The sequence below is a fragment of the Hyaena hyaena genome, unplaced genomic scaffold (genome assembly GCF_003009895.1).
Source record: "Hyaena hyaena isolate Hyena2069 unplaced genomic scaffold, ASM300989v1 scaffold_1028, whole genome shotgun sequence".
In the NCBI taxonomy this organism is placed as follows: domain Eukaryota; kingdom Metazoa; phylum Chordata; class Mammalia; order Carnivora; family Hyaenidae; genus Hyaena; species Hyaena hyaena.
Genome location: NW_024081664.1, coordinates 495,801 through 504,637, shown reverse-complemented (window position 1 = coordinate 504,637; position 8,837 = coordinate 495,801). Strand labels below are relative to the sequence as shown.

Sequence of the window (8,837 nt, the reverse complement as noted above, 5' to 3'; positions counted from 1 at the left end):
CTTTTTGTCCACAAGCACTGTAGTTCATTTTAAACTTCCTTAAATTGAGTCCTAACATTTGAATTTTACATGTGACAACACTATTTTTTTCAACCATTTTGTTGCATGAAGTTAAAGTACTTTTATTGTATTTCATTAAAAGAACATACAAGCATTTATTTATATATTATACTTTTGATGGACATTTGAACTTTCTTAAGTCTTGGCAATCAAAAAATGATTTCTGCAGAAATGCATAATTTAAGATAGATATACATATACATATACATAGACATGCACACACATATCTGAGTTTGGAACTGCTGTGTTATATACACAAATTCCATTACTTGGTAGATAATGCCAGGATGTTTTTCAAGTTAGTTGTAACACTTTAGACTTCCACCAGAAGTGTATACAGGTTCTTGTTGAACCACATCTTCATCACACTTATAGCACTTAGTTATAGCTCTCTTTAGATTTTTAATACATAATCTCTATGGATGGTCATTAATATTTCATGATGATTTTATTTGCATTTATCTGGTTACAACTGTTTAGGTGACTGCTTTTTAAAAAAATATTTTAATGTTCATTTATTTTTGAGAGAGGGAGAGACAGCGTGAGCAGGAGAGGGGCAGAAAGAGAGGGAGACACAGAATCTGAAGCAGGCTTCAGGCTCTGGGGAGTTGTCAGTACAGAGCCCATCGCAGGGCTGGACCTAACACACACTGTGAGATCATAACCTGAGCTGAAATTGGACACTGAACCAACTGAGCCACCCAGGTGCCCCTAGGTACCTACTTTTTAATGTGTTTATTAACACCTTTAGAAATGCCTCATTATGTTCTTTGATTTCTTAAAGATCTTTATATATTGTGATGTCAACCCTTCATTGATTATAAATCTGAACATCTGTTCCACTTGTTATTTAACCTTTATTAGTATTTTATTTAATGAAACAGTTAAAAAATAATTCAGGAAAGAAACTAATCTGATTGATATTGATATCTGATGAGTTGATGGCATGCTGATTAGGAAACCATAATCCTAATTGTTCCTTCAAGTGTTCCTTCAAAATTTGAATTTTGGGGGGCACCTGGGTGGCTCAGTCATTTAAGTGTTGGACTTTGACTCAGGGCATGATCTCATGGTTCGTGAGTTCCAGCCCCTCATTGGACTCTGTGCTGACAGCTCAGAGCCTGGAACCTGCTTCAGATTCTGTGTCTCCCTCTCTCTCTGTCTCTCTGCCTTTCTGCCTCTCATGCTCTGTCTCCCTCTTTTTCTCTCTCTGTTTCAAGAATAAAGAAACATTAATTTTTTAAATTTGATTTTTGGCATTTGGCTAAAATTGAAATAATTTACTAATGAAATAAATATTTAATCTGTACCAAATAAATGACTTTTTTAAGTAAATTTAAGGAAATATTTCCATTTTATATGAGAATGCAAAATTGCATTTGTATTGTGAGGAAGATTTAGATCTCCTAATTGAAATCTCTAGTTTACAAAAGTATATCTGTGATTTGTCACTAGCACTTAAACTGAAAAGAATATGTTGAGAAGGTGATGGTATGTGAATAAAAAGTTTGGTGTTGAAAACTGAATTATATTATAAACAATTTTAATTACCCAGATAATTAATCTATTTCAGTGTGTGTGAGTGCATGTGTTGTGTGTGTGTGTGTGTGTGTGTGTGTGTGTGTGATGAAAATAATACAATGAGAAGACTGTATATAATATTTGTGGTTTTCCTATGTTGGATTCCAGATTAACATCCTTGTTGATTATTTAGAATTTAGGTTCATTATTTAACATTTTATACTTTACACATATAAGCAGAACAGATAAAGTTAACTAAACATAGTTTTGATTTTCTTTAAATTAGATGTTTTGTTTAAAAAATCACAATTTATTTCACAGAATGAATGTGTCCATTTAGCTTGTATTACCACAAATTTGCCATGATTTTGATTCGTTTTTTTCCATTTTTACATGTTAGCACTAAATATGGTAACCTGCATTAATTGGAATGTTTTTTTTTAAAGGACATACACCTAGTTGGCACCCTTTCTGTGGAACTAAATTAAACCTGATGGCATGGTCCCGCTTCATTGGAGTGGTAATTCCCCTTAATAGGGACACTTGCTGATAATTGAGTGAGGCTCAAATAGGACTTTCGGGTCCACATGAAACTCAAAGTTTGTTGAGTCTTTTTTTACTCCCAGGACTTCATTCCCCAATTATCTACTAACGACAGAGGTTTCATCACTCAGTAGGAGACATTTGAAAGTGCTTCTTAAACTGACCTTCTTTCAGAATTTTTGGTTACACCTGTTAGGATCTGTAAGAAAGTGCTACTTCCGTCTTTCTTCACATTTATCACTTCAACAGCTCTCCTCCCTGTGTGGCACAGACTAGTGATGCAGGAGTTCACTCCTGCCTTCCAGAAACGATATAAAATATCTGGTTCTATGGCAAAGGCTGTATTTTCCATTCTGTCAAATACTATATATTCATCAGTTTTTGAATCTTTTTGATCATCTTATTGCCTATTGAGACTATCAGTCATTACTATGTTGCTTTATAATAGTTGGAATTTTTTTGTTTTGCCCTTCTACTTTATTTCAATCATTATTGACTTATTCAATAGAGGGAAGAAAAATTCCTTTTTTCTTGGGAAAATTATTTTTACTATAAATATAATGTCTATTCAAATAGATGATAAAGAGATCTCAGAGGTCTCAGAAGAAAATAATGCTCTAGCTTATCCTTACAGGCACTTATGTTTAAAGGTGAAAACTGTTAATTTGTATCCATTTGCCCATAGCAAAATGAATATCTAGTAAAATGTGTATCAGGAAATAATCTAACAGAAATTTCTGGAAGGTTTTGTACTAAATATGGTAAATTTTATTTCACAGGCATCAACGGACAGGTATATTTGTAGTGTAATTCTGCAAATTATTGACTGAAAAATAAAATGTTTGATAAATCTTGATGTAAATTATAAAAGAAACAAATACATAAGGTATAGAAAAAAACAGAAAATGATGGTATAGAGAGCCTGAAACAGTAATTAAGTTTCGCTGCAAGTATTAAGTGACTATAACCCCCCAATACTCTTCCTTAGCTATCCTGCTAAACTCAGACTGTCTAAACAATAGTAGCTAAACCACAACCACAAATTTGCTTCCTGTATGACTTCCTGCATGATTTGTGCTACCTAAATTCCCCAGTATTTTTTTAAGGGTTTCAGTTTTCAGGGAAAAAATTAAAAAAAACTTGACCTCTGATTAACCTCTCCAAATGTGTTTTATGATATTCTAAGTTCTTTGGTCCTCTCTGAATACTCACCTGAACTCACTTTCTATCTATTTGAATGATGCATTGTTTTTATAAGTGCTAGAAATGCCAGAACTCCCAGTTTTTTTGGTTATGTTCTTCCTTATACAGAAGAATCTTCAACACAGTGGCTAAGGGCTCAAGATTCATAAGCAAATGTCAGACTTGAGTATTAAATAGTTGTTTCAATTTGGCAGAGTTATTTTATCTAATTGTGCTTTCCTTTTCTCTCCTGCACAAATTGGATTTCATTTCTCTCCTGAACATTTCATTAACTGATTAACAAAAATATGTGTTATATTCCTCTTCTGTACCAGTAAGTCTATTAGATGTTGGGTACATGATATTCATTCAAGCAGATGTAAACCTTGACCACATGGATGGTAAACAACAGTGAGAAGAGCAAATACTTAGGTCTGCCATGTAAATCCTACACATAAATTCAGATATGAGAACAAAAAGCCCATTTTTTTTTTAATTTGAAATCATATTCAAACTGACTTTGAGGTCCTATTTTATAATGAGGGCAGGGAATTGAATCTATTATTCGGATGTATTATTATTGATCATGTATTATTCGGATGTATTATTGTATTATTCGGATCATGCTCTTTTCTCTAGGGTCTCACAACAATACAACTGTGGTGATTAAAAGGCTGGATAATTGCCATATCTTTATCCCATCATGGATTCCTTTGATGTGCTTCCCATTCATGCTCAGTAATACCTTGAAGTTTTATGATATACTGCTGCTAATGTGCATCCTAACATTCACTAATCTTTTCTAGAACATTTCAAACCCAAACATGAACTATCTATCTGGAGTTGAAACCACTCCCCCAGGTCTCTGCAAGGTAGTAGCATATGGGTATTTCTGTCATGGGAGCACCATTCTCCATCAGACCTACAATAAATCACTCCGATTTTCTTATTCAATCTTTTCTCTCCTCAGAGGCACTTGTTTATCTCTGCTCTCTATTTGCAAAATTCTTAAGGAACTTAGGTTCCCAGAGAACAAAACCTGAGATCCCATTTTCAGTAAGGGGCTCTCTATTTTCCTCTTTATAATTCATACATAACATCATTCAAGAAGAAAAATATCTGAATGAGAGAGGTAGTGCACACGTCGTGTTGGTCTGGTTCAAAACAGATAATAAAATCATAGAGACAAAAACAATTAATATCTAATATAAGGTAGTTATCAAGTATTAAGAATAATATGTAGCTAATATTTAGTAATATTTTAAGTGATAACTATGTCATTATGATAGACAGTAACAGGATGCTCTGGGAAGAGCTCTGTATTATATGGGGTGGTCATAGAAATAATCTCTGAAGAGATGACATTTATGGCAAAAGATGAAGTGTTTTGTTCGTTTTGTTTTGTTTTTAGTTTTTAATGCTTTGTGAAACGCTGGGGAGAGAACAACTCCAAGTCTTAGGACCTCCGTGGTGAAATTCTCTAAGCTGAAAAGAATTGAAAATGACCAGTGTGATGAGTGTATATTAAACAAAAGGAAAGAATGGGCAAAGAGGCCACTGTGAGAATAAATAAAGCTCAGATCATAGAAGACCCTGTAGAACATGTAAAAAGAATTTTGATTGTAAGTGATGAGAGAGGATAACAATAGGCGTAACTGAATAAGTCATATTACTTTATTTTTTTAAAAAAGATCGCTGTGGCAGCCACAGAGAAATACGTTTGGAGTAGAATGAGAGAGACAGCTGGGAGATGTGTTAGGAAGCTCCTACAAGTATCCGGGCCAGAGATGAGTGGGGTAGGGAGAAGAGTTGACAGATAGTATTTGCAGAGGACCTTGAGGTCTCCGTTACCACTTAAGAAATATTCACTATAAGGGCGCCCCCTCCTGGTCGGGTCGGGCCAGGCAGGGCGGGCCGGCTTTTGTGTGAGGTGGCGATGATGGTGCTCAGGCCCAATGGAGCTCTATAAACCGTGCTGATAAGAGGGCAGCTCCCTAGGAGCCTAGATGGGCATGAGGATCAAACTGCAAAGCAGTAACCACCCCAACAGCCTGCTGAAGAAACTCAGTGAAGTATCGGATCTGGGAGATCATGCGGGACGTCACCACTGCGGTGGGGGTCTACTCCTTCCTGGCCCACTAAGCTGTGCTAGCTGGATACTTCCAGAATCTTTTCCTGAATTTTTGGCTTCATGCTGCCAGGACCTAAGTGGTGGACTTTATCACCCCTGTCAACCTTGAGAAGATTCTGGCAGCACATTTGTCTACACATCAGAGCTCTTGACAGACCTGATCAACACTGGAGTCCTCCATGAGGTAACTGTCTGGGCCTGTCACTCCACTTTCCTGTCCTAAGGAGCACTGCTGCAGCGAAACCCTGGACCAGAACCAGTGGTACCCATACTTGTAGCTCAGCAGAATGCAACCACCCCTTGAAGAACTCCGGGATGATGGGGAGCAATTTGGTCCTAATAGGAACTATGTGTTACCTAGCAATGGTGCAGGAAGTTATAAAGAAGAATAGAGAAATATCACTAATGACTCCAACCATAGCTTGTATTTGCTGCAGCAGCCACTGCCCCCAAAGGCAGAGGACGATGATGCTCTTTCTCCCTTCACCTAGTATGATGACCCAGCCAGTCAGAGGCACCGTCAGCATGGCCACCCAAATCAGCACCAGCTCCTGCCAGCCATACAAAGTTCAGAGCAATGGAGACTTCAGTAAAAATAGTTCAGTCACTCCTGACAATGCAAATAGACAGTCACCACTGGAACCAACTCCTGTGTGAGCAATAGCAACCACTCCAAAGATCCAGGCTTTGGGAAGATGGATGAGCTCCAGCTGGAGGGCCCAGGAGATGATGATTTGTAGTTTGAAGATCCCACTGGAGTGATAGGCATCGCCAAGGAGGTGATTGAGTTGAGTGATGATAGTGATGAGCTGACTTTTAGACCGAGTGATAACTGAGATGATAAGGCCGTGCCCTGCTGGGTGTGAAGAAAGTTCTAGAGCACAACATTCAGTTGACCTGACAGCATGCTCATGACCATGTGGACCTGCTCCTAAGCAAGTGCAAGTTCCGTGAGACCAGCTTCTAGAACCAAAACTCCCAGGGTCCTATGTTCTGTCCCACAATGGTATTTTTCTATTCTCTTGCAACATGTGTCAAACTAAGTTCATTACCAAGTGGCAGCTGACCCTCCACTGATGGGATGAAACACTTGAGAATGACATCACTGTCTACCCCAATGCTCCTCTACCTAAGAATCTGGGTTTGTCTTCAGGCACAGCCTCTAAGAGTTGAAATGTGCTGCCTGTGGGAAGGGAAGGCACTATCCAAAGATTTGCACAAGGCCCTGGGCCACATCCATGACCATCTCAACTTGGAAGGGCCGGGCCTGAGTACCTGTGACCAGCACTACCTTAACCTCTGCAGCCTCCTATGGCACATGCTCTCCCATCTCGGTATTTCATCCTCTCCTCCTCTGTCAGTGTGAAAAGCTTTGTGGACTGTCATCTCCTAGAGAAGCACTAGCTGTGCACCGAAGCCTGGAAGACACACTTTTCCACCACTGCTTGTGCAGCCAGAGATTCAAGTGGGAGGCTGTGTGTCGCTACCATGTCAGCAGCACAAATACAACAGAGGCCTTGATGCACGGCCTGATTTGGGGCCAGAGCACCCAGCCATGCAGAAGTGGAGGCTGCCAGCAGAGGAGCTCCTGAGTGACGAGCTGGCTCTGCAAGGCCAACCCAACAACATCAAGTGCAGCTGCAAGGTCGGTGGCAAAAGGTTTGCACACAAGTGAGTTTGACAACCTCTGGTGGATCCACACAAACAAGAAATTGTACCATTGTACGGTATATACAGAAGTCCATGCGCCTCCTGAAGACACACCCAAGGGCCCTTGTACTGCTGTATCTGTGTCCCTGCAAGCTCCACCCTTCACCTCGCGAGCAAGCGTGCTGCCGTGCACAAAGGCAGCCTCTTGCTTGACGTCACCGTTGCGTAGAGCATCTCGTACCTTCTCCATTGCCAAGGGGCAAAAAAGAACCTGGACAGCTGACTAGATGCCAGAAGAGCCAAAGGAGCTCTGAGTTTCTAATGGCTTTTGTTCCCTGTTCAACTGAAGTTTTAATTTTGTCTTTTTGGGAATTCTGTTCTGTCTTGTGTTTAAGGAAGACAAAAGAGGAAATAGCACCATGATCTGTTATGGTTTTGGGGAAGCAGCGGCCCTATCATGTTTACCTCCTTACCTGTTCTTGCCCGTGAAGGGCTGTGGTTTTTTCTTCCTTTGAGGCTAGTTTGGGGATCTTGTCAGGCAATTGGCTTCATCTAGACCACCTTCCCCAACCTACTGATAGGTTTGATGCTGCTAAGAATCCAAACAACAGCCTTCCTGAATAGTGGAGGTGGAGAGAGGTTTTCACTAGGGGTGTTATAGCCAGATTTCTGCTGGGACAGCAGCTATGAGAGAGATTTTTGGGAACGTGGTCATTCAGAAAAGACTAGTCAGCAGGCCAGCTCCCCTCAGGGTCCAGGCCCAGGCTCAGCTGGGAAAAGGCAGATGGGCTGGAGTTGCCTGCTTGTGCCAATGCTCTTACCTGCTGATTGGACAGTAAAATCTTTTGGCAGCTAGATCCAAACTCGAAACAAACTTCCTGTGTAGGTCAGAAGGCTTTGGGATGAATCTTCGCCAGCCAGAGAGGCACCCTGCAGCACCATCTGAAGCAGCAGCCTAGATGGACAGGAATGGAGGTTCCCTTTTTCTCCTTAGTTCCAAAGAAACATGGTTTTATGGAGTGATGGCCCAGCAGGTCAGGCCTTCCCTGTGGGGTAAAAAGGACAGGGAGCCACTTTGACTTACTAACCTGGCATCTAGCTATCTTAATTGCCCTTGAGTGTCCTGGTGGAGAAGTGGGGATGTCTCTGACCGCACCAGCCTTGCCTTCATTTATATCTAGTCTCCCACCTGGAAGTGTGTTTGGCCTATAGTGTAGCTGAGAAAACCTCATGAGGTGGGAGAGCAGTGGACTGTGAGCCCTTCAGGATTTAAGAGACCCAAGTAACTGGTAGTATGTAGAGGGATGTGTGTTCTGTCTGTCCCAGTCAGGTAACCTGTCACTTATTTTGTGCTAATTGGGCATGAGTTTTGGCCGTTCACCTTTGACCTGCTAGAATTTATCCTGATCTGTCTGTTATTCAATCCCCACCAGGGGGCACTAATGGACAGCATCTGGTTCAGGCCCTCCCTGGGTGGCAGGGGAATGCATGTACCCAGTCTTTGGGGCTGGTTGGCTTCATTCTTACTTGATTTTTCAGGGGGTCTTGCCCAAAGAAAATTTGAGGGAAAGGGTCCTTACATCTCACATATTCACACGGTGGTACCTCAGTAACACACTACTTCACCCTGTTTAGCTGAGCTCTGGGAGTCTCCTGGCCTTGGACGTAAAACATTGCCCTTGATGGGACTCAGCAGAATCTCAGGGCTGTCCCACAAGCAAGTGGTTTTAATGAACTCACAAAGCCTTTT

At 40.7% G+C, this 8,837-nt stretch overlaps 1 pseudogene; it reads left to right on the top strand.

The window, feature by feature from the left end:
• The first annotated feature begins 5,312 nt into the window (after positions 1–5,312).
• On the top strand, positions 5,313–7,374 carry LOC120223706 (annotated as a pseudogene).
• Positions 7,375–8,837: the final 1,463 nt, after the last annotated feature.